This window comes from Geotrypetes seraphini, chromosome 9, assembly GCF_902459505.1.
Source record: "Geotrypetes seraphini chromosome 9, aGeoSer1.1, whole genome shotgun sequence".
Classification (NCBI taxonomy): Eukaryota; Metazoa; Chordata; class Amphibia; order Gymnophiona; family Dermophiidae; genus Geotrypetes; species Geotrypetes seraphini.
The window spans coordinates 73,503,946-73,528,829 of NC_047092.1; the positions used below are offsets into that span (position 1 = coordinate 73,503,946).

The 24,884-nt window shown below is 41.2% G+C and overlaps 1 protein-coding gene across 1 annotated transcript in view; it reads right to left on the reverse strand.

Annotated features, from left to right (window-relative positions):
• Nucleotides 1-19,518, reverse strand: part of TAFA2 (TAFA chemokine like family member 2) — an 803,553-nt gene extending 784,035 nt beyond the window's left edge. Inside the window, exon 1 of the mRNA XM_033959727.1 lies at nucleotides 19,450-19,518. The gene's annotated coding sequence lies outside the window, so the exon portion shown is untranslated. The remainder of the gene's footprint in view (nucleotides 1-19,449) is intronic.
• Nucleotides 19,519-24,884: the final 5,366 nt, after the last annotated feature.

Here is a 24,884-nt window from a genome sequence, read left to right on the forward strand (position 1 = left end):
AGGGGCACATGCATGCAGGAGGGGCGGGGATGGAAAGGAGGGCAGGGGAGGGGCACCACCACTCCCGGCACCTCTCACCCTCGCTACACAACTGCACATAAGATTTTATTGACAGGGTTCTCTTGAGAGATGGCCACAGTATGGCCGTGTTGACATGGGTAGGGACTCACAACAAGTGAAGAGTCAATGTCACAAGTTATGGAACAAGGGAGGGAACCCAAAGATCTCACAATGATATTTAAAGCGAGCCCCATATGGTGGTGTCTTAAAAGAAAGTGCCCTCGAGTGAGGACACCTGCCTAGGTTGGAATTTGAAGACCCTCTTGAGGCTGTTCCTGTGGTATTAAGTCTCACGAGACTTGATGCCACAGGAACAGCCTCAACTTCCAGTTCAAGCTCCCGGTTACACCAGTGTAGCAGAGAAGCAGGGATCCTAGCAGTGGACAACAGAGAGCTTCTGCATGCCAAAAAATGGGGTTGGTGGGACAAGTTCTGGCCCATGGGCCGTGGATTGGACAAGCCTGGAACAGAGCATAAGTATGCAGTTATGCACCTAAGCATGAGCACCTACAATGTAAATGTCCATGCCTAACTGCTATCAGTTAGGTGCATAATTGATAATATTCCATAACCAGCAGATGTAACTGCTAGGCAATACCCTAACCCACTCATGATCCTCGCAGTTGCACACCCCATTTGCAGTTACATGCTATGAATTTTATACACATAGGGAGAAATTCTATATATGGCGTCCCAAAAATCAGCATGGAAATAAACTTCTTAGCACTATTCTATAAACTGTGCCTAAAGTTAGGTGCGGTTTATAGAATAGCGCTTAGCACAGGGACCCATTACTAAATTTCGGCATCACCATTTACACCAACTAAATCCTGGTGTAAACCTATACCTAAGTTAGGCACAGATAGGGGAATATTCTATAACAATATGCATAAATTTTCTAGATGCCCCTCGCATGGCAATGCCCCATGTCAGATCCACGCACTAGAATTTATGTATACCTCTTTATAGAATATGCCTAAAACGATGCATGCAAATTTTAATTAGTGTCGATAATTGCTTGTTAGTGGCCAATCAGCACTGATTGGCTTGTAAATTAAGTTTCACAAGCAAATTGAGTGCATGCCCAAATTTGCACACACAACTCAAAGCGCCATTTGGAATTTGGAGGATAATTTGCAGAATCCTGATGAAGGGCAGTTATGTGCATACCTGCTAATTAGTGCCAATTAACATCAATTGTACCCAATTGAATACCAATTAGCAGCTAATTTTATTTTGTTACATGTGTAACTGACATTATTCTATAACTTACACACACAAATTTGCATACTATATGTAAAACCGTGTGCAAGTGTATAGAATTAAGGGGATAGTGATACATATGAAAGAAAATGCTAAGGGTATGAATTACAGTCAAATGTGTTGTCAGGGTGATATGTTGGTAGCATAATAAATACTTCTAAAAAGGTCAATGCCACAATCTCTGGCAGAGAAAGATGTATTGTTTAATTGCAAACAGTAGATGAGACTATTTAAATAGTACATCTGTGATCTCTATCTTAACACTTTTTTCACCTTCTGTGTATATGAATTACAGTATAAAGGAGTAATAGCATAGAAGGCATCCTGCCTTTGTATCGGGCAATAGTGCGCCCGCACCTGGAGTACTGTGTTCAGTATTGGTCACCGTACCTTAAGAAGGATATGGCAATACTTGAGAGGGTCCAGAGGAGAGCGACACGAATGATTAAAGGCATGGAAAACCTTTCATACACTGAAAGATTGGAGAGGCTGGAGCTCTTCTCCCTGGAAAAGTGGAGACTCAGAGGAGACATGATAGAGAAAGTAGCGAGAGATAGATTCTTCAAATTTTCAAAACATATAAGAACAAGAGGGCATTCGGAAAAATTGGAAGGGGATAGATTCAAAACAAATGCTAGGACGTTTTTCTTTACTCAGCAGGTGGTGGACATCTGGAATGCGCTTCCAGAGGACGTAATAGGGCAGAGTACGGTACTGGGGTTTAAGAAAGGATTGGACAATTTCCTGTTGGAAAAGGGGATAGAGGGGTATAGATAGAGGATTACTGCACAGGTCCTGGACCTGTTGGGTCGCCACGTGAGCGGACTTCTGGGCACAATGGACCTCAGGTCTGACCCAGCAGAGGCATTGCTTATGTTTATGTTCTTATGTTAACTCAGTTCCCAAAGAAACTAATATGAACAACTCTTCTCTCGTAGCGTGTACAAGAGGAGCTTAAAATTAGAGACAACAACTAAGGCATATTCCTGCTTAATATAATACATAGTAACATAGTAAATGATGGCAGATAAAGACCAGAACGGTCCATCCAGTCTGCCATAAGTTATACCCATTAAAAAATACATATTAGATTAACTTTGATATTTCTGGGTCGTAGACTGTAAAGTCTGGTATTGTCCTAGGTTCCAAATGTTGAAGTTGCTGTCCAAGCTCACTCCAGCCTATCCAACCATCCCGTTGTTTGCAGGATATCTACCGTAAAGTCTGGCCAGTAACATCTCCATGTTCCCTATTAGTAGAGCTCACATTGATGCCCATCCCAGCCTACACCGAATTACCATATATGGGACACAGACCGTGCAGGTCTGTCCAATACCAATGGTAGCGGTAGTGATACTTATATTCTGCCAACTTCCTAATACTAGGTTCAAAATGGATAACAGAAAAATATGAACAAAATACAGTAAAACCATGGTTTGTGAGCATAATTCATTCCAGAAGCAGGCACTCGTATATCAAATCGAATTTCCCCATAAGAAATAATGGAAACTCAGACGATTCATTCCACAACCCAAAAACTTTAATACAAAATACTATACGTACTAGTATTACAAGACCTCACTCATTTAGATCAGTCATTATACTCCTGCAGCGTCAGAGAGAGAAGAACCATCGACTCAATTGTGATGATGTGACGCGTGTATACTGTATGTATTCGTAAAAGACTTTGCTTGTTTAGAACAGTTGCTACACTCTTGCAGTGTCAGAGAGAGAGAAGAACCATCAGCTCGGTTGTGATGTGTGTATACTAAATGTACTTGTATTACAAGACCTTGCTTGTATATCAGGTTAAAATTTAATAAAATGTTGTGCTTGTCTTGCAAACCAAGTTGCTTGCAATCCAAGGTTTTACTGTATATAATAACATTCAGTAAATTATGGATTCTTTATGCAGGGCAAATAAACCTAAGTAAATGCATGGGTGAATGAACTGTTTTGGACAAAGCATTGGTGATTATAGACCATCAACAGAAGGTCTAGGATACTGACTGAACAGTTTGCATGTTCTAGGAGTTAACATACAAGAATGAGATTTCAGTTCTTTTTAGTCTGGGCTCCCCAGATGCAGCTCACAGAATTCACTGCCCAGCCTGCCATACTTTTTTGCCATCAGCTAAATCCAGCCCATATAGGAAGTTTTAGGTGTCATTTTTTTAAAGCAAGACTGATGGGGTACCCAGGCTTAGTTGAAGATGGTGGTAGTAGAGCTTAGCAACAAATTCAAAAAGCTCCAAGGAGGAACAGTCTACATTGAAATGCTCTACATGCTACTCTTGAAAAGTTTGGGACTCTCTGTTGTAGATGATCTTCAGTTTAAACGCTGCAGGGCTCAGCAAGATGGTAACAATGCATTGTTGTATAGTAACTAAGGCCTTCTTTTACTAAGCCGTGGTAGAGGTTTCTACCGCAGCCCAGAACACTAAATGCTATGAGCGCTAAATTCCTATGAGTGTCTGAGCATTTAGTGCTCTGGGCCATGGTGGAAACCTCTACTGTAGCTTAGTAAAAGTGGAGGGGATGGGGGTAAGTAACTAATTACTGTACTTAACATTTTGATACTTTTACTTGTAAAGTACAGGATAACCTTTGTTACTTTTACTGAAGTAATAATTTTGTTCATTATTACTACTGTTACCTAGTTACATTTATTTATTTTATTTTTACTATTTATATACTGTTTATAGCCTAAGCAGTTTACATTCAGGTACTCAAGGGAGATGTAAAGGACAATTCCAAAGTAAACCAAATGAAATAGCAGAACTGGGAACATGATTTTGCTATTGCAAACCTTGTCGTGCAAACAGTGATTAATTTCATCTTAAATTTTACTGTTCAGTAAATATAACCTATAAGAACAGTGGAGTTGCCTGTGTTTGAAATGGTTAGATGAGTTGGGTCATTTTAACCCTTTATTTGGCATTGTTGCTCTGAAGCAACATGTGTTTTCTATGGTTCTTATGGGAAATCTGCATCTCCAAATGCCTATTACTTGGCACTGTTGCTCTCATTTGACATCAAGTTACATAAAGCAGCCATTTCACCATCTGCCAATTAAAGGGTTAAACAGAGATGAAGCTGAAGCTGGTAGCAATTCTTGTTGAACAGACGTTGTAGTTGCAGTACTTTTACTTTTTAATCAAAAAGTATTATTTTAGGCACTTAAGCCTGGATTCTGTATAGGGCGCCGATATCGGCTTCCACCGATCACACGTCAGTCATGCAATGGCACCCTATAGAGAATCGTGCCTCCACGAAAGATAGGTGCTGGAAGTGTAGCCTGGGTATTTTGGGCCTACATTTCCGGTACTTATCTTTGTCATGAATTGCACCTATGTAGGCGCTTTAGGCTGCCTAATGCCACTTCTGGTATTCACCACATCCACAGTAGCATTCGGCAATCTAAGCGCGATTCCAGTGCATATTATTTAGGCACCAGAAGGCACTTTAACAGTACCATTTTTTGCCATTATAAACAGCATTTGTTAATTAACTTAGACACTGATAGGGCACCTACTGATGCCTAACTTTAGGCGCCATTTCTAAACTTTCCCTCTTAGGGCCATATTCTGTAAACAGTGCCATAAGTTGGGTGTCTTATCATAACCTTACTGCCACCTAACATAAGAACATAAGAATTGCAGCTGCTGGGTCAGACCAGTGGTCCATCGTGCCCAGCAGTTGCTCACGCAGTGGCCCTCTAGTCCAAGACCGGTTCCCTAACTGAGGCTAGCCTTACCTGCATACGTTCTGGTTCAGCAGGAACTTGTCTAACTTTGTCTTTAATCCCTGGAGGGTGTTTTCCCCTATAACAGCCTCCGGAAGAGCATTCCAGTTTTCTACCACTCCTTACATTTGTACGGAATCTATCCCCTTTTAACTTTAGAGAGTGCCCTTTCGTTCTCTCTGCCTTGGAGAGGATGAACAACCTGACTTTATCTACTAAGTCTATTCCCTTCATTATCTTGAAGGTTTCAATAATGTCCCCTCTCAGTCTCCTCTTTTCAAGGGAGAAGAAGCCCAGTTTCTCTAATTTCTCACTGTACGGCAACTTCTCCAGCCCCTTAACCATTTTAGTCGTTCTTCTCTGGACCCTTTCGAGTAGTACCGTGTCCTTCTTCAGTTCTGGACGCAGTATTCCATGTGAGGGCATACCATGGCCCAGTACAGCAGCATGATAACCTTCTCCGATCTCTTTGTGATCCCCTTCTTAATCATTCCTAGCAATTTGTTTGCCCTTTTCGCCACCACACATTGCGCAGACAGCTTCATCGACTTGTCAACCAGTACTCCCAAGTCTCTTTCCCAGGGGGTCTCTCCAAGTACTGCACCAGACATCCTGTATTCATGTATAAGATTTTTGTTACTAACATGCATCACCTTACACTTATCACATTAAACCTCATGCTATGTTGTGGCCCATTTCTCGAGCATGTTTATGTCACTTTGCAGGTCTTCGCAATCCTCCTGCATCTTCACTACTCTGAATAACTTCATATCATCTGCAAATTTAATCACCTCACTCGTTGTACCAATTTCCAGGTCATTTATAAAAATGTTGAAGAGCACGGGTCCAAGCACCGAACCCTGCGGCACTCCACTGGTGATGCTTTTCCAGTCCGAGTATTGTCCATTTACCCCCACTCTCTGGTTCCTATCCGCCAGCCAGTTTTTAATCCACATGTGTATTTCACCCTCAATTCTATGGCTCGCAATTTTTCAAAGTAGTCGTTCATGCAGAATCTTGTCGAACAGTGACCCTTGTCTATATGCCTGTTTATTCCCTCAAAGAAGTGCAGCAAGTTTGTCAAGCAAGATCTTCCTTTGCTGAAGCCATGCTGGCTGATCCTCATCAGATCGTGTCCATCAAGGTGATCAATGATGCTGTCCTTTATCAGCGCCTCTACCTTCTTTTCCAGTATTGAGGTCAGACTCACCAGTCTGTAGTTTCCCGGATCTCCCCGTAGCAATGGAAGTAAAACCAGATGTCTTAATCCATTCTCCTTTTTCTGGAGCCATATGATAACCCTAACATAGCGCCCCTCCCCCCCCCCCCTTTTTTTTTCTCAAGCCACGAAAGAGCATTTTAGTGCTGGCCGGTGAGGTAAATGCTCTGACACTCATAGGAATTGAATGAGCATTGGAGCATTTACCTCGCCGGCCAGCGCTAAAATGCTCTGTTGTGGCTTGATAAAAGGGGATCTTAATTGCTTTAATGGGCATAGTAATTGACTGTGTCATTTAAAAACCAATTAAAAATCCATTAATAAAAGTAGATGCCAACAAGCACTTACCCTGATAGGTACTAGAATCATGGCTACATCATGGTGTCTAGCAGTGCCTAGAGTTAAAGTAGGCATGGTTGTGGCCAGAATTGACCTTAGGTGCCTTTAGGCATGATTCTCCATTGAACTTATGGACTGTTAATGTAGGCCTTTAAAACCCTCTAAAAATGTTATGCATAAGTTTGCTTTGTACAATGTCATATCCTGGTCAATAATTCCTAGACTCTTGTTAAATTTCTCAATAGTATTATTCCTCATTTTCAATGAGGAAAAACATATTTCATATCTAATGTATTGTTAAGCATGGTGCCCTTAAGAAATGACTCACTAGCATAGGTTAATGTTAAAAGTCCTATTCTTACTTGGAGATAGCAAACTAAAATGTTTTGCATTAGCAAGGTTAACCCTTTCAGGACCAAGGGACATATTTGTCCCATAACTTTAAAATCCTATAAATTTTGATTGGGATAGTCTACAGTTCTAAATTTGATATGTACGGATTCCATATGATACTGCCTTTATGTAAACAAACTGGTTCCGACATTCATTCATTAGCGTCGTTGCTAGATTGACGAGAAGATTCACTTGCCACACTGTCCATAAGCCAGAAGTGTGATTTTTTTAAATAAAAATAATGATATTTCACAAAAAAAATCAATTTTTTGGCATCTGCAAGCCCTTTTTACCATAAAAATGTCGTCAAAACCACAAAAATTGGCCTACGATCCTTATGGTCCTGAAAGGGTTAAAAGTAAGATGGAACACGGAGGCAATCCTAATATATTTGTAAACTGAGTAAAAACTGCATATTTGTTACTACAATCTATCCATTGTTCGGTGTTCCTAACAGTCCATGCTGTAGGAACACACCAACCGTACAGAAAACTAAAAGAATGTAGTGGCATGTAATAAAATGGTATAGCAATATGAATATTATTTTTAATACGCAATTATAATGGAAAATAATTTAATCTTATTACTTATATCCATTCATTTGAATATATATAGACACCCACACACATTATATTCAATGTGGTATACTCAGTTAAATTTAACTGGAAAGTTATCCAGTAAATTTTGAAATGGGAAATTTAAGATAAAAAGATAATTGGCTAAGTCAAACCAATATAATCATTAAACTGGCCAACACTCATTTTGGTGCCTCAAATGTCAGCCCTGTTTCTGGGTATATTTTGACCTGCTGATTCAAAAAAATGGCACCAGTTTTCTCCTATCATCTCTAGTTTTTTGAGATACAGAACATGTGCTATATGCCACTCTTCTATCTGCTTGCCCATTATAAAATCAGGATATTTTAATGTAATGTTTAAATTAATAATTTTTAAGCATGAAACATATTAAAAAATTTAAAGTGTACAACATGAAAATCTACTTATTTCATACCAAAAGCATAAGTTTATGATATAAACTTTCCAGTCATTCGACACTCAAGAAGATCCATTTATAAGACTTCCAAGAGTGGGATCTGCTAAGACAATCCCGCATATGATTCCAATAGTCTGCCATCATGTGTGCATCCCAAGTTCCTAGGTATCTGACTTCCATTGTTTTTATGTCTCGGTGAAATCTTTCACCTTGCTCTTCGCTTAAGTCACCAAGGTTCTCTGGAAAGCGATCTAAGTACCTGTGCAGATAATGTAACACTCATGTTACAGCCAAGCCTGTTAAAATGGAAGAGCGTATCCTCTACTAATTGTGTGTTGTCTGTCTTCTTGTTGCCAAGAAAGTTTTTCATAACAAGAACAAATGAAGACTAGGCATGCAATTCAATTTCATTTATTAATGCTATGAAATGTGGTCATTTATAAGTTGTCTGATCTGTGAATCATTGAAAATTCCTGCCTTCAGCTTTTCCATAAGTCTAGGTAACATATGCACTATGTATTCAATGCATGAACTGTCTATATTCAAACTTTTACAAACTGTTTACATTTTTATGCCAGTGTGCATTATAGGAAAGGAAGTAGACAGTGGCGTAGTAAGGGGGGTTCCAGGGGATATGGACTGCCCCGGGTGCCAAGTCAGTGGGGGCACTGGTACCTGTCTGCCCTGTCCTACCACACCATGCCACCCTTGCGCCATCCCTCCCTCCCACCCCATACCTCAGTATTATCTTTGCTAGCGCGAGCAACTTCTACCTGTTGCTCACACCAGCCTGGTTCCCCTCTGAATCATTTCCAGGTCACGGGGCCAGGAAGTGACATCAGAGGGAATCCAACACTGGTCTGAGGAGCATGCTTGCAGAAGCCACTCACGATTAAGAGGTACAGGGGGAGGGGAGGGAGAGCGCAAGTGTGGAATGGAGGGTGGGAAGGAAAAGGGAGGCATGGTAAAAGGTGCACAGAGAAGAGGGCGCCTCCTACCCTTCCTACGCCACTGGAAATAAACGAATAGTTGTGAAACAAAAGTTATTATACACAAAAAAAATATGGTGGCAGGAGGGAATGGACATCGCTCCTGCCAATTTTGGCTGACACAGGAGTTTTTCACAGTGGCATGGGGATGTGGGCATCCCTCCTGTCTCTCTGTCAGGGGGTACCTGTGGTTGTCGGGGGGGGAGGGGGAGAGGGTCAGCTCGGCTCTGATTTTTTTTTTATTTTATTGTTAAATCATCTTTATTAACTTTCAATGAATTCCAGACAACACATAACAGATGATCTTCCACATGGTAACAAAGACAACTACCACCCCTACCCCCACCTCCGCTTAGAGGAAGATTACAAAGCAACAAAGCAGAGGCCTGGAGAAACTGAGACATCAATGTTTAGGGATGCATACAATAATTACTAAGTGCACTAACATTAAACAGGAAAGACCTTCCCACTGCTTGCCCCTCACCTACCCCCTACTCCCCCACCCCCACCCCAAAACCCCCAAAAAGAAAAGAAAAAAGAAGGAAGAAGTACTCCCAACATCTGAATTACAAGTGCAAAGAATTCAAGACAAAGCTGCGTGCCCTGGCCAGTAGCTGCTGAATATAGGGCTCTCAGGTCATCCAGTATCTACACTGTTGTTTAAACGTGGGGGAGGTTGCTCGAGCCTCCAAAAGCATAACAAACGCTACCCTTCAGTGCCAAAATGAAGGCGGAGTCCCTTCAGCCAGTGTTGCAAGATACACTTCTGTCCTATTATAAAGGCCTTGCGGAGTAACCCACTGCTCCCCTTTCAAAATATTCCCTCCCACTGGAGAAACAACAGCATCTGAGGAACGGGGGCACGATCCTCTGAAGGCCAGCGCCAAGAAAAGCACATATATTCCCCCAAAAGGTCTGAATACAGGAACATAGCCAAAAGGCATGGCCCAAGGTGTTATCCGTTTGGTGATATTTGGGACAACGATATTGTACATGTGTAGCACACATACAGTATCTGTACCTATTAAGGTATGGCATGTTATAAATATATTAAGTTGTATTAGTAGGACAATTATGCGACTGGTCTTGATCAGTTGCTTTTTTTCAGATCGCTAAAAGCGATCACTTTTTTTGTGCATTGGGAAGCGATGTTAGTGCATCAATCGTTTGGTTAGTTTGCACAGACAAGTATAGTCTATAGTTTCCACAGACAAGTATTATAAAGCACCTTACATTCAGGCACTATGATTATGAATTCACCTAACCACCTATCAAGATTCCATTAGGTGAAATTGCGTTAATTATACAATGGACAGTACACTACCTACCATGCACAGTCCACGCCCACTCTCTGCCCATACTCTGCTGAGTCCCTGCTATTTCCAGTGCTAAGCAGTTAATGCTGGACTTTTAGTGTGAAGGCTGTTTTAATATGCGCTAAACATTAACGAGTTCTCACTAGAGGTCTGGGTACCACGGGACTCCCGCAGGGATCCCCCTAGGTCCACGGGACTCCTGCGGGGATGGACGCTGGTTCTCTGGGGTTCCCACGGAAATGTCAGCCTACCTTTGTTCCATCTACGTTTCTTCGATCCCTCAGCACACCAGTTACTGATTGCCACTCACATGGGAGAGCTCTATACATCCACCAATCAGGGAGACAGCTGGAGCTTGATGGCCAATCATGAGCACTTCCTTGTAGAAGTGCTCCCAGATTGGTGGATGTGCACAGTTCTCCCAGTAGTGAGCCTTGGTGTGAGATCTCCCCTCAAGAATCTTGTTCGCTCAAGCCTGCCACCACTCACTGTGTTTGTGCAGAGGAGTGCAGGAGAGACTGGGCAGCATAACTGCAGTTCCAGAGCCAGACAACCCTGCATTAAACTGCTTCAGCCCAGCAGGTAAATATGTAACTAAAAAAAAAAAAAGAGCGGACAGGGAGAGAATTGCTGCACCGGGCATCTTCTTTCTCTTCATCAAATTCTGCCTTAAATCTACTTCTTTGGGATAGCATTTTGTTGATATGCCAACCCCACCCGACTGGGGAGAGGGAGGGAGAAGGGGTATTTATGTCTGTTCTGGCAGATGTCTGACTCTGTTTTGAATTTTCTGTAAAACTCAATTAAAACTAAAATCAAATCTGTCAGAAGTAGTTGCTTCTTTTTATGGGGACAGGTAATTTTTATGGGGAGATGGAGGGGATTGCTCGCAGGGACGGGTGATGACAGAGGAGATTCTGGCGGGGATGGGTGGGATTTCTGTCCTGGGCAACTCTCTAGTTCTCACTAACAGCACAGGTTAAAGCCCCTGCTAACTGCATAGCACACCTTGGTCAACATGACCTTTATCTTGAGCCTGTTAGAAAACATCAATTTCAGTGTTTTCTAATTATAGTCATGCCATGATATACTTTTGTCTTCCTTTTTTTAACCAATTAATTTTTGGGCAGCCACCAAGTAGTCTGCACTATAATTAACTGATTGGTAACTTGACATATTTATAAACGACCTGGAAATTGGTACGACAAGTGAGGTGATTAAATTTGCCGACAATACAAAGTTATTCAGAGTAGTGAAGACGCAGGAGGATTGCAAAGACCTGCAACGTGACATAAACATGCTTGAGAAATGGGCCGCAACATGGCAAATGAGGTTTAACGTGGATAAGTGTAAGGTGATGCATGTCGGTAACAAAAATATTATTCACAAATACAGGATGTCCGGTGCAGTACTTGGAGAGACCCCCCAGGAAAGATACTTGGGAGTACTGGTCGACAAGTCAATGAAGCCATCCGCGCAATGTGGCGAAAAGGGCAAATGGAATGCTAGGAATGATTAAGAAAGGGATCACGAACAGATCGGAGGAGGTTATCATGCTGCTGTACCGGACCATGGTAAGCCCTCACCTGGAATACTGCATCCAGCACTGGTCGCCTTACATGAAGGACACAGTACTCCTCAAAAGGGTCTAGAAAAAAGCGACTAAAATGTTTAAAGGGCTGGAGGAGTTGCCGTAGAGTGAGAGATTAGAGAAACTGGGCCTCTTCTCCCTTGAAAAGAGGAGACGGAGGGGACAAGATTGAAACATTCAAGATAATGAAGGGAATAGACTTAGTAAATAAAGACAGGTTGTTCACCCTCTCCAAGGTAGAGAGAACGAGAGGGCACTTTCTAAAAGTTGAAAGGGGATATATTCCGTACAAATGTAAGGAAGTTCTTCTTCACCCAGAAAGTGGTAGAAAACTAGAACGCTCTTCCGGAGGCTGTTATAGGGGAAAACACCCTCCAGGGATTCAAGACAAAGTTAGACAAGTTCCTGCTGAACCAGAACATACGCAGGTAAGGCTAGTCTTAGGGCACTGGTCTTTGACCTAAGGGCCACCACGGAAGCAGACTGCTGGGCACGATGGACCACTGGTCTGACCCAGCAGCGGCAAATCTTATGGTCTTGTGACAAATCATGACCTTTAAAATATTGTGTTGTGAAAGGTAGTATTGAAATCTCAGAAATAAAACAAAAATAATATCTTACTTAAAAGATAAATTGCAGTTGTGAATTTAAATATATTTGACTTTGCTCGATCTTAACAAATTCTCTGAGCTTTATTGAGTCCTGTGGTCCTTTTCCTAAAGGACGCTTAGCCTTAACACATGCATAATGTACAAAACACAGTTTAAAAATGGTACGGGGGCAAATTTGTCCCCATCCCCACTGGAAATATCACCATCCCTGTCCCAGTGAGCTCTGTCCCTGCTCCATCCCTGCAAGTTCTGCCTCTGTCCCCCTACAAGTTCTGGCCTCATCTGTACAAGCCTCGACATGGAGAGAGGCAGAACTTGCAGGAATGGAGGTAAATCCCAGCGAGATGGGGACGATTTTGTCCCTGTGTCATTTTCTATGTTGATTTATTTATTACATTTAAATTCTGCACATCATACAATTCCTAGGCAGATTACAATGTCAACATACATAGTTTAAAAAACCCCACAAAATCCAATCAGATTAACAAATAAATAATTTCTTAACTTCTAATACCCCCATTCCTTTGTCAGAATCATAACAAATATATGAAGCAGCTAACATACAATTTCACCAAGAATATGCCTTTCTAAATTAAAAAAAAAAATAGTTTTCAATAAGATTTTAAGTCTTTGGACTCGTTCAGGTAACATATTCAACTATACTGGGCTTCTTACATTAAAAAAATTGAATTTCTTTATTCTTCCAAATTGATTATTTGAAATAAAGGTGCATCCAACATTAGTACTGGATGACTGGTGAATACATAGAGTAGCAGCAAGTACAGGAGACATATATCGTATTTGGTATTCTATTGGTAACCAATGTACAGGTAGCAAAGTAGGGGATATATGATCAAAACGTGTTAATCTACGGATTACTCTAGCAACAGCATTTTGTGAAATATGAAGTGATCTTAAATGCATGTGTTGTATGTAGTAAGTTCACCTTTCCCTGTGTTATCTATCTATTTTTAAGAATATTTTTGCAGGGGGCATGTCAAGGACGGAGTGTGTGGAAGCTTTTATTAATTTTTACATATTTATATACCGCATGATCCAAGGTTCTCTGCGGTTTCCAATAAAACATGCATAATAAAATAATCCATAGAACTAAAACAACAGATTTGTCGTCTTCTTGACTGAACATGAATTAACTACAAGAGGCACATTTCAAAAGTGATGACTTCAAAATTGGTGAAAAAGTTAAAAGTGGTTACCAATTGAACAGGAGTAACATACTAATATTTTTTTTTTCCTCTTAAGATGATCTAAATCTCCACATCTACCTAATGCCACCACTACAGGATTAGAAAAACAGGCCATTATTCCTGTATAAATAATAGAAAAAAAACTAAACCAAAATACCCAAAGAATAGGAAAAAAGTGTACCAGAATCTCCTGCAGTCCTCCTGAAGTCTGCATGAAGGAGCGCACAAAAAAGCGCTCCTTTGTCACACTCCTTCATCAGCATGCATTTTGGCATGCTGCGTCTCCAGTGTCAGCCCCACAGTTTTGAGAGCTCAACATCTCCCACTTATGTCATCAGGGGATTTATTTATTTATTTATTTATTCAATTTTCTATACCGTTCTCCCAGGGGAGCTCAGAACGGTTTTACATGCATTTATTCAGGTACTCAAGCAGTTTTCCCTCTCTGTCCCGGCGGGCTCACAATCTATCTAACGTACCTGGGGCAATGGGGGGATTGAGTGACTTGCCCAGGGTCACAAGGAGCAGCGTGGGTTTGAACCCACAACCTCAGGGTGCTGAGGTCGGAGCTTTAACCACTGCGCCACACTCTCCCCTCCCCATGACTGGGTCCTGGCAAAAATCAGAAGGATATTAACAACTGATGATGCTCCATACAGAGCAAGGTGCTAATGAGCTGGTTTTAAAAAAAAAAAGTCTTTGTCTTTTCTTCCAGCATCAGCACCATGGTTTTCAGAGCTCAACATCCCCTACTTATGTTAGCAGGGGGCAGAGTCAGATAGTCCATGCCTGGGTCTTGGCAAAAATCGGAAAGAGAACAGCTGATGATGGTCCATATAGAGCAGTGGTCTCGAACTCAAACCCTTTGCAGGGCCACATTTTGCATTTGTAGTTATTTGGAGGGCTTCAGAATCGTTAATGTCTTATTAAAGAAATGACAATTTTGCATGAGGTAAAACTCTTTATAGTTTATAAATCTTTCCTTTTGGCTGTCTTAATAATAATAATAATAATAATAATATTGTAATTTATAGCTAAAGAGACATATGATCAAGAAACTGTTTTAGTTTACTTTTGTGATATGATAAACATACTGAGGGCCTCAAAATAGTACCTGGCGGGCCGCATGTGGCCCCTGGGCCACGAGTTTGAGATCACTGATATAGAGCAAGGCAACAAATCAGTGCTAATGTTAGGGGTCATTTTTCTAAGATGCACTAAGGATTTGTGTGTGTTAAAGTGTTTTGCAGCCCACAGACATACAAAGGGCTGCATGGCATGTACTACGTGTTGAATCTGTTAGTGTTTCCTATATAGCAAGCAGTAACTGGTCCTACATTGTTTGCAGTTGATGCATGCTAATGGCAAAATAAGCACATGACCTGCACAGAAAAAAGAAACAAAAAAGCCTGATTTTACTGCTGTTAAATATGGGCTTAGGGTGTACGCACTAAGTCCATTTTTTAAACACATTTTTGTAAAAGGTCCCATTAGGCCTCCTTTTACAAAACTGCGATAACAGTTTCTAGCGTGGGGAGCCACGCTGAATGGCCCGCGCTGCACCCGACGCTCATAGAGTTCCTATGAACGTTGGGAGCAGCGTGGGCCGTTCAGCGCGGCTCTCTACGCTGGAAACTGCTATCGCTGTTTCGTAAAAGAGGGGGTTAGTTTCTTTTTTCTAGCAATGGTCCAGTGGTGGTGTCACATACTGCCATATATCTGGACTTAATTCAGCTCCAGTTTACTGTTCCTCTAACCACAGCTAGGGTTTCCAAAAGGGCAGCACCCCTGGATCCTGCAAATGAGTTCCAACCACTGTCTTCTGATCAGACTTGGTATGCACACATGCTTAGTTCTAGATGAAGCTACAGCGTGCGGTCCCTGGTCAGACTCTTGTTATGCTGACTTGAAGGAAGCTTTAAAAATTAGAAAAGCCCCAGACAAGGATCCCAGCTGTGGGTATGGACCCAAGCTGGGTCATATTAGAAAATAAGGTCACACTGCTAGTGGTAAGTTGCACAGGGTGTAACTCGAGCTCAGTACAGTCCTGCTTACCTAATAATGGCAGTCAACATGGGGCCTGTAAAATCTGGGAAAATTCAAAGCCATCACCCTCTCTGTTAGACTGGAAGCCTATGTGGACTGAGGTTTGTGAGCTGGCAGATCCACTGGGCTCTGTGCTAACTTCAAAGAAGGAGGAAGTAGATACGACAGAAGAGGTGAGTAGCAGTCTGTTATTTGGTTATCATCATCCCAGGGGTCACATAAATTCTTAAAAGTGTTACAATGGTGCATATTGAATGCTCTGATAGCTGTAGGGGGTAGGTCACATTCAATGGAAAGCCCTTAAAAGTAGGAGGAACTTGCTGGGTCCAAAACAATGTTGTTTTTTATAGCTGGTACTATATTAACACATGCACTGATGAATGGCCTTTGCAAATGCTTTGTATTGATTGTAAGGCTTAAATGTGGTGTTTTTGTTATGTTTTGGGGAGGGTTAGAATGGCAGAATCAGGATAATTTTAACCTACCATATTTATCCAAAATAACTTCACTTTAGAGTTTAATAAGTGCTCTTTTCATTTTTATTCGTTTAATGAACAAGCATCTGTACAGTAACATGATACAATGAAGCCTTCCTAACTGAACATCAAAGCAAAAGAACTAATACTGCGCTTGCAATGATATGTATTTCTGCTCAAAACAAATGCACAGATCTGATGCGATTTCTGTTTTTTTTCATTCAATGGCATGAATAGAAGTAGCATTAATGCATTGCCGTTATTTATCCATCACAATACTGTATTTGTGGTGAATAAAATATATCACGCAATTATAAAGATGAATTCTCTCCCCCTCCCTCCACCATGGGCCTTGCATAACCCTTAATAGTCATGAAAATGCAATTCAAACACAAAGGTAAATTCAAGGAAATGCACATTCCTACTCATAAAATGATCAGAAAGTGGCTCAGATTGCTGTAAAATAATGCCCCAGTTGTAAGTAAAACACAATCTAGCACCTGACATCGCCACTGTTTTTGACATGCCATAAACAACCACAAGGAAAAAAATACCCATCCCTGAAAACAGAATCATTATCTTAATAGCTGGGGCAATTATAGAAGCCCCAGTGGTTATAGAAGCCCAGCTACATATTCCCAGAACAATAGGCTGTGTTCATTTTAGCATAAATCTAAATGCAGTTTATAGAGTTTTCACTGGACCATTTGCCACCTCACCCCACCTGCAAAACTACACCTATATTAACATACACTGAGATCACTTAGTTCTCAAGAGCCATACAGAAAAACATACTGCATTCTCACTGCTGTGCTTATACCCCACCTGGTCAAACTTGAAAGATCTGCTCATTATAGTAAAGAATAATCTGTAAGACAAACTAGAATGTATTAAAAAAATAAAATAAATGCAGAACTATCATCAAACTTTGAAAAATCAGCTTGGCAACATTTCTACATTGTATTTTAATTTTTTGTGAAGCAACAGCACTGTGGAATTGTAATACCTAGGATCTGTGCTAAATACTAAAACAGGTCAGGATGAATCCTAATTAAACAATTTATTTGTAAACCATGTAATCCTCTTTTCTTGGTGTGTGCATCCACATTCATCCACTGGCTTACACACAGTTATCCTATTTCCAATGTCTTCTAGCTGAGCTGTTAACTTGCATAAGCATTCAAAAACCTGTGCCAGTTATGCCCATACAGTTTAGGTCAACCATTAACATAATGGCACTTGGAAAACAGGTTAATGTTAGGCCTAAAAATTGAAAATGGGTCAGAAAAGGTTACCATCAATGCAAAATCCAGCTTGTAAAATATATAGGCTTCTGACAATAGTTGTAAAATATCACATAGTGGAAAAGAAAAGTTGTAAACATTTTTAGAGCTTGGAGATTTGGGTCCAGGTGAGCACTATAAGTTTCTCAGATGCGTGCATAATGGTCTACTCAGCACAGTTCATGATTTATTTTATCTTTTTTATATACTATATGTAAAAACTTAAATCAGACTCTGAAAGTACTACTGAAAAGAGCATTTTAAAGAGTTAAAACAAGTCAGTTTAAATGTTCATGTCCAAAGCAATCTAGTTGACCAAAGAGAATACAGATAACAATTACCATTTAATCAGTACTAGTCATTTCAGTTTTTCCAGTGCTAGGAGGAGTACTACCTTGGATATTTTAAGGGCCTTTCACTTGAAGCGGTTGATCATGTTATTGGAAATAATGGGTTTTGCGAGAGCAAAACCCCCCCAAAATAATAAAACGACTTCTATAATTGCACAGCCACTTTTTACTGTAGAGGTTAACTTGTTAAACCACAACTCCAGTGTCTCAAACCGAGAGGGCGACAGTAACTAGAAGCTGTGTATAAAGTGCTTAGGGCAACTGTCATCTCCAATAAGGCTGGCGAAGATAGGCTTCAATTTCAACATGATGTCAAGAAATACAGAAAGGGTGACCGCAAAGCTTTTCCGGTTTTAAACGAGACTCTGAGCGCGTGTGTGTGCGCGCGCGTTCTGTGTGCAGCGTCAGCCTCACTCCCAGTGAAATATAACACTGAAGCAATACCCAGCGTCCCTTTGCAAAGGTGCACTAGAACGCCAATACAATCACGAAGCATTTGAAATATAGCAAGTTTGCAAACTGAAACCTCATTTATTTCATTGACAGAAAAGCTTATATGGATTAACAGCAGTGAATTATATCACAATATATAGAAAACTGTTTTTAAAAAAATAGAAATGATTTGAGGGGGGGGAAAACTTTATTTAATATTTCATTGGATAAAATAGGTAATCCATCTCCTTTCAAACAGATCGCCCTCCGAACAAAATAAAGCCTGACGCTTTATGAAAAGATTCACATATTTATTATTAAAAATACATTTTGGATGGAAAACTCTTTTGATAAAAAAACGCTACAGGCAGCCAATGATGAGTTCTCACATAATTCTTCCCGCAATGAAACATTAATTTAGCGGTGGAGTGGTGGGGCTGAGGCTTCCCTATAAGCAAGTTTAAAGAATTTGTGAATGTGACTTTAGCCTGGGTCTTGATAACTGGACTGGCTTTATGAAAAGAGGCAGACAAATCAATAGCATGTGCAGAAATGCAAAGGATTAAAGAACCAGGAATGGGCAGAATGTGTGGTCTTAAAAGAAGAAACCTGACACATTTCATTGATCCACTGTGCTACTTATTAGACTTCCCAATAGGGTTACACACAGCCCATTGACCTGGCAGGCTGATGAAATTAAAACTCTCAAGTTCATTTTAATCAACTTTCTCTCTTTAACCCTGTTGCGACAGAGGGTGCTAAAAGACTCTGGCACACCGGTTTCCCTGATCTACTCTGTAAATGTATTCAATTTGCCTCTTATTTCCAGTGCCACATCTTGGGAGCCTTAAGTCTTCTCTTAAGGCTCCAGCTGCTCTCGCACCAGACATTGTCGCCTGACACCTGCCAGCAGAAAGAGAGGAACTGCACCTGCAGAAACATTAACTTCACAATTTCTACCATAACCCAATTAGAAAAAAAAAATAATAATAATGTGGCCTTCCTCTCTCCACCTTCTCGGTCGCGAACAATAAAACTCTCCCTTATGCTTTAAGCTCAGGCTTGAATTTATCATAGTAACACCAGAAGCAAAACTGGGGGAAGATGGGGGGGAAGTTGCCATGTTGTGACCTACCTGTAGCCCCGCTTCCTTTTGGAAACACCTTGCAGCCTCCTTTGGGGACGGGGCTGAGCACAGCACCGAGTCTTATCTTCGCTGCATTTCTTGAAAAGCCCAAATGGATCAAGATCCAACTTGCACACACCGTGCTTTGCTTTCTCTTCTCGGATTTCCAGTGCCGGGGGAAGACAACCAGTAAGCCCGAAAGATCCCCAAATGGGAAAGCTAAAAAGGTGGGGGGGGGGTCTTTTTATATGAGTTACACGTTAATCGAAGAACCTTGGAACAGTGAAGAAGCAAAAAAAAAAACAAAACCAATGAGAAAAAAAAAAAAAGTCTGGCAGCAACACTTGCACAGCTCCAAACCTGCCTCGGATCCTGGCACTTTAGGAAATTCTCTCAAGAGCTCCAGCAACTCGTATGGCAATTGCCTATCTTATTCCAGAGGTGAATAGTTGGCTTTTAATGCAACATCGCAGACTTTCCTTTGCCTCATTCTCTCTGGTGGGAAACGTAATTGGCCGGAGAGCCTCACCTTCAGGAAATGAACCTCCAGTGCAGTAATTCGAGCTCCCCGGGCTGCCGGCTTTGACAGAGGGATCTCACTCCCTCTTCCTTATTAGCAGAGATGTGGGAACAGGGGGAGCTGCAGCTGCTGCTAGGGGGGGGGGGGGGGTTAAGCAAATTCAAGCCACCGGAGAGAGTGTCCTTTCCTCCACACTATTTTCCCCCTCAGTGATCCCTCTCATGAATTTCTAAGGCTGATTGATCTCATTTCCTAAGAATCCCAAGGTTTCTGGAGTGTGAAACTCTGGTCCCGCTTGTGTGTAGCCGTTTTCAGGATTCCTACTGTCATATTCCTAAAGACTAACCACTAGCTCCCGGGATCAACCGTGGACACTGAATTGCGGCTTCAACAGTCAAAACAAGGGGGGGAAAGAAAGGGGGGGATTGTTAATGCAAACAGAAAAATCTGTCATCGGCTTTACGCTTCATTTGACAAGTGGCAGAGGGAAAGTGGCATAAATCATCTTTAAACTCCGTCCAGTTTCTGTAAATAGGAAAGGCTCTACTTGAATTGCAGGCGCTGAAGTCTCCTCTCTCTTTTGCCCTTTCTTACTTTTCTTCTTTCGTGACTCCCGGCCGTGAATGAATTGAAACCCTGTCAAAGACCTGTTTACGGGGAGCGTCGAGAAAGCGGCAGCTCTCGTTCTTGGGCTGCTCTAGAAGCAAGCCTCGTCCTTAAAGCTCAGCCTAAACCCAGCTGCATTCCAGCCGCCCCAGAAGCTCAAACTGCAGCTGCGAGAAGGAAGCAGAAAAGGCATTAACAATTCAAATGAAAAAAAAGCTCTTCTCTCGTAAAAGGTGTACTATGTCTCCCTCAAGCGGTTCTGCAGAGACAAAACATCTTTATAAAACTATTAAATACTGTCCTGATTTCTTTCCAACTCCTTGGACGCCCTGGAGTGGAATTATTCACATGCCTGCCTTTAGGTTCTTGTTTTGATGTTTTACCTTTTTTTTTTTTTTTTTCATAACCTGTATTCCAAAATAAATTTACCACAGCTACCAATATATAGCTTTCAGCGGAGTTCACATTGGTATTAAAGCCAGTATAAGACGTAGGGAAGATTAAATAAACGACATCCATTTTGATTAACAAAATGAAGCATTCGGGATGATACTATAACTGCCGGGACACAATTTGTTTTCATCATTTAAAGAAAGATGTCGGGAGATTTAGGACTCCGTGGGATCCTTCCGGATGGATGGGGTTGCCTGTTATTCTCTATCCGTGTTGTATTTTTTTTCCGACTTAGAACGGATATGTCACGAAAATGAGATTGTTGTTTGACAGCTGTTAAGTGATATTAATTGAATACCTGTGTGCTTAAAGCCCATATGAAGGAGTGCACCCACTGAGCAAAGCAGAAATATAAAGCGGTCATTTCAAATTGCTTCCATCATTCTGAAACAATAATGCTATTAATTATTGATCATTTTCTATAAGAGTGCACTGGGTTGGAGAAGATAGGGTAGAACCGTGCACATGTACACTTTGAATCAATGCACTAGCAAGGTTCAAGCAAGAATATTTTTATTTTTGCCTATTCCGCTGACCATTGAATTTTGTCCCCTAAAAATAACTTTTCAAAACACAAACATTCATAAAACTAGAAAGGAAGTGAGTGATATGAATTTGCACGATTACTATTGCAGTTACAGTCATTTTCCCTGACTTATCTTAAAAGATATTACACCATTCATAAAAATTAATCTGTCAAGCTTTAGAGGACTGCTACAGGTCTAGTTAAAGATCGATCTTCCTTCATGGTCCCAAGCCCAAAGGTTGATAGACTTGGAGGGGCATTTTCAACCGGATTTCTAAGTACAAATGTCCATCTTCAAATACACAACATGTCTTTTTTTAAAAAAAATTGCCCAGCTAGATGTTTTGTCCAGCTAGAGGTCAAATTTTTTTTGCCATTATTGAAAAAAGCATCCATATTTAAAAAATATCCCAAACAAGCCATTTGCATATAGGAGGAGCCAGCATTTTTAATGGACATGCCAGCATCACATTAAGGATGCCAGGTACACATTTCACCAGAACTCCCATATGGTGAGCCCTCCAAACTCCCCACAAACCTACTGAACCGACCTGTCTACTACCCTAATACCTGCAGGTGTCACCTATATGGCAGTACAATGGGCTTTTGGTGGGCTCACACTTTTCACCACAAGTACTAGTTTGGGCCTGGATCCCCTTCTCCGCAGTCCACTGCACTGTCCACCAGGCTACTCCAGAGGCCTGCATGCTGCTCTAGGACTGGCCAAAGTATCTGTAGCTGTCATAGAGACAGATACGAACTGTTTCATGCAGATAGTTGGGGGTGGGAGGGGGTCAGTGACTACTGGGGGAGTGTGTGGGGGCCATATTTTCATCCCTCCAGTGGTTGGTTTGGCTGTTATTCATTTTAAACCCAGATACAGACCCAAACATCCAAATTGTGCACTGGACATTTTATAAAATGTTTGATTATTGCTGTAAAAAATCCAAGTGCTAACATACCCCTTAAGATTTAGACACACTGGACACAAAATGGCCCAAAAAATGTCTTAAAAGCCAGTTTTGAAAATGCTCACTTGGACGTTTTGACTAGTAAGACGTCCAAGTGCTGATTTATGCCATCGTTTGAATGTCTATGTGTTTTTTAAAATGAGCCCCTCAGTCAATTTAGGAGTATTCCTGAGAGTAGCAGAGATGTTGTGTTCCAGGCTGCTTGTGGAGAAGACACGGGTGGTAGTAAATCTGGAGCATAACAGAGAATCACGACATATCACTTATAATTCCACTCGCCATAGCATTTTTTCAGCTGCGGGATGCACAAGGAGCCACCGCCCGCGGCTTTGTGCACAGAAACCAGTGTGGCAATGAGGAAGAGGAAGCCAGTCATAAGGTAAACAGTCTCTGGAGGGAGGCACAGAATGGAGGGAGGGAGAGGGGCATGTTGGGACTTGAGAGGGAGGGAGCACAAACTTCGGACAAATGATGGAAAGAAGGAGGGAAGAGGCATGAACTTGGGACATAGAATGAAGGGAGGGGAGCATGAGCCATAGGATGGAAGAATGGAGAGAGTGAGGGAAAGAGATGCTGAGTTGAAGGAGGGAATAGAAAGAGAAAATTGGGTGTCTGAGAGAGGGAAAGAGAGATGGTGCATATGGGGAGATGAAGAAAGGAGAATTGTTGGGCAAAGAGAGGGAGAACATAAGAATAGCCTTACTGGGATAGACCAATGGTCCATCAAGCCCAGTAGCCCGTTCTCACAGTAACCAATCCAGGTCACTAGTACCTGGCCAAAACCTAAGGGGTAGCAATATTCCTTGCTACCGATACAGGGAAAAATAAAGTCACTGCTGAATCATTAAATAATATACTTTGTGCATTCAAAAACTTATTTTGATACTTAGAACTCTGCTCAGAGACATGAAGGCTGATTACTCCGCCTCACCTACCAATCATTGCAGTGTTCAAAAAATAGTCTTTGTAAGGTTTTCAATGAGTAAAGTGCTAGCCTTGACAGCTATGCTAACACTACAAACACTTCCATAATTTTTATATTTGTAAAGTGTAACTTAACTTTGAATAGTGACTGGTTCCGACGTGCACGTTTCGTTGCTGCGTCAGGGAACCGACAGTACAGCTAGATTTAAAGCTGGAGGTGAAGTCACTGAAAGCAAGAAATGAATACAGTAAACGTCCACACTTTTAAATTAAATATACATTATAAAAGCTTAAATAGAATCACTAGGTGCACTATCTTATGACTATGAACTGAGAAAGAACACTCACCATGAAAAAGAAAAGATGGTTCACTCAACAATACGTTTCTTCTGAGAATGTTTCAAACTGAGCAAGCACAGTACAGACGCTAGTACAGTACTGAGACGTGACGAACTAGATTATCAAAAAGGCTTTGTATATAGCTGGATGGATAAGTCCCGGCGAAGACCTATGAAGCGTCAGACTTATGCACAAACATCTAGCGACTCATCAGAGGAAGACTCACAGGCAACATCTAAGAGTGTTTCTTTAGCTACAGGTTCCACTGGAGCAACATCTAAGAAGCCTTTTTTATCCATAAACCCAAAAGCAGCCAGCTCGAGACCGACGAGGCAAAAAAAATCCTCGGCAATAGCAGTTCAATCAAATGTGTTCAATCTATCAAGTAGACCTTTAACAACATCTGAATTAGAACTTCTAAATAAAGGCTTATCCTATGTACCTACAGCTAAGTACAATTCTTTAGACACTCGCAAAGGCCTATATAAATTCATGCGTAAACTCAAATTGAAACATTTTTTCGACAGCAAAAATGAAGATAGTGTTGAACTTGATAGTGAAGATGGTGGGGGGGGGGGGAAGCCAAATATCATTAATAACTCCAAGACTTAGGTCTAAGTGGTGCCCTCCTGGCACTGTTGACCCTCATATCAAAGTTTTCGAACAGTTGGTGGAACGTGACCTTGCCATCTTAGAAAAGCAATCTACCTTGGTCAGAGATAACTTAACACCAGCACAGAGAAAGGCATTATACTCTTTAACATCAAATAGTAGTATAATAATCCAATCTGCAGATAAAGGTGGGGGCGTAGTGGCCATGGATGCCAGTGCATATACACGCGAAGCATGGAAACAGTTGTCAGATACCACCTACTATCAACCTATTGATCATGACCCCATAGAAGAGTTACAAGAGGTAATTTCTTTTCTACTTGTACATGCTTTAGAGTCAGGGATCCTTACTGAGGACGAATATAAATTTCTTAAATGTCAAAGCCCAATCACACCTGTTATATACTTTGTACCAAAAGTTCATAAATCCCTGACGGATCCTCCAGGGCGCCCTATAGTAGCGGGTATTGGTTCAATTTTAGAACCATTATCA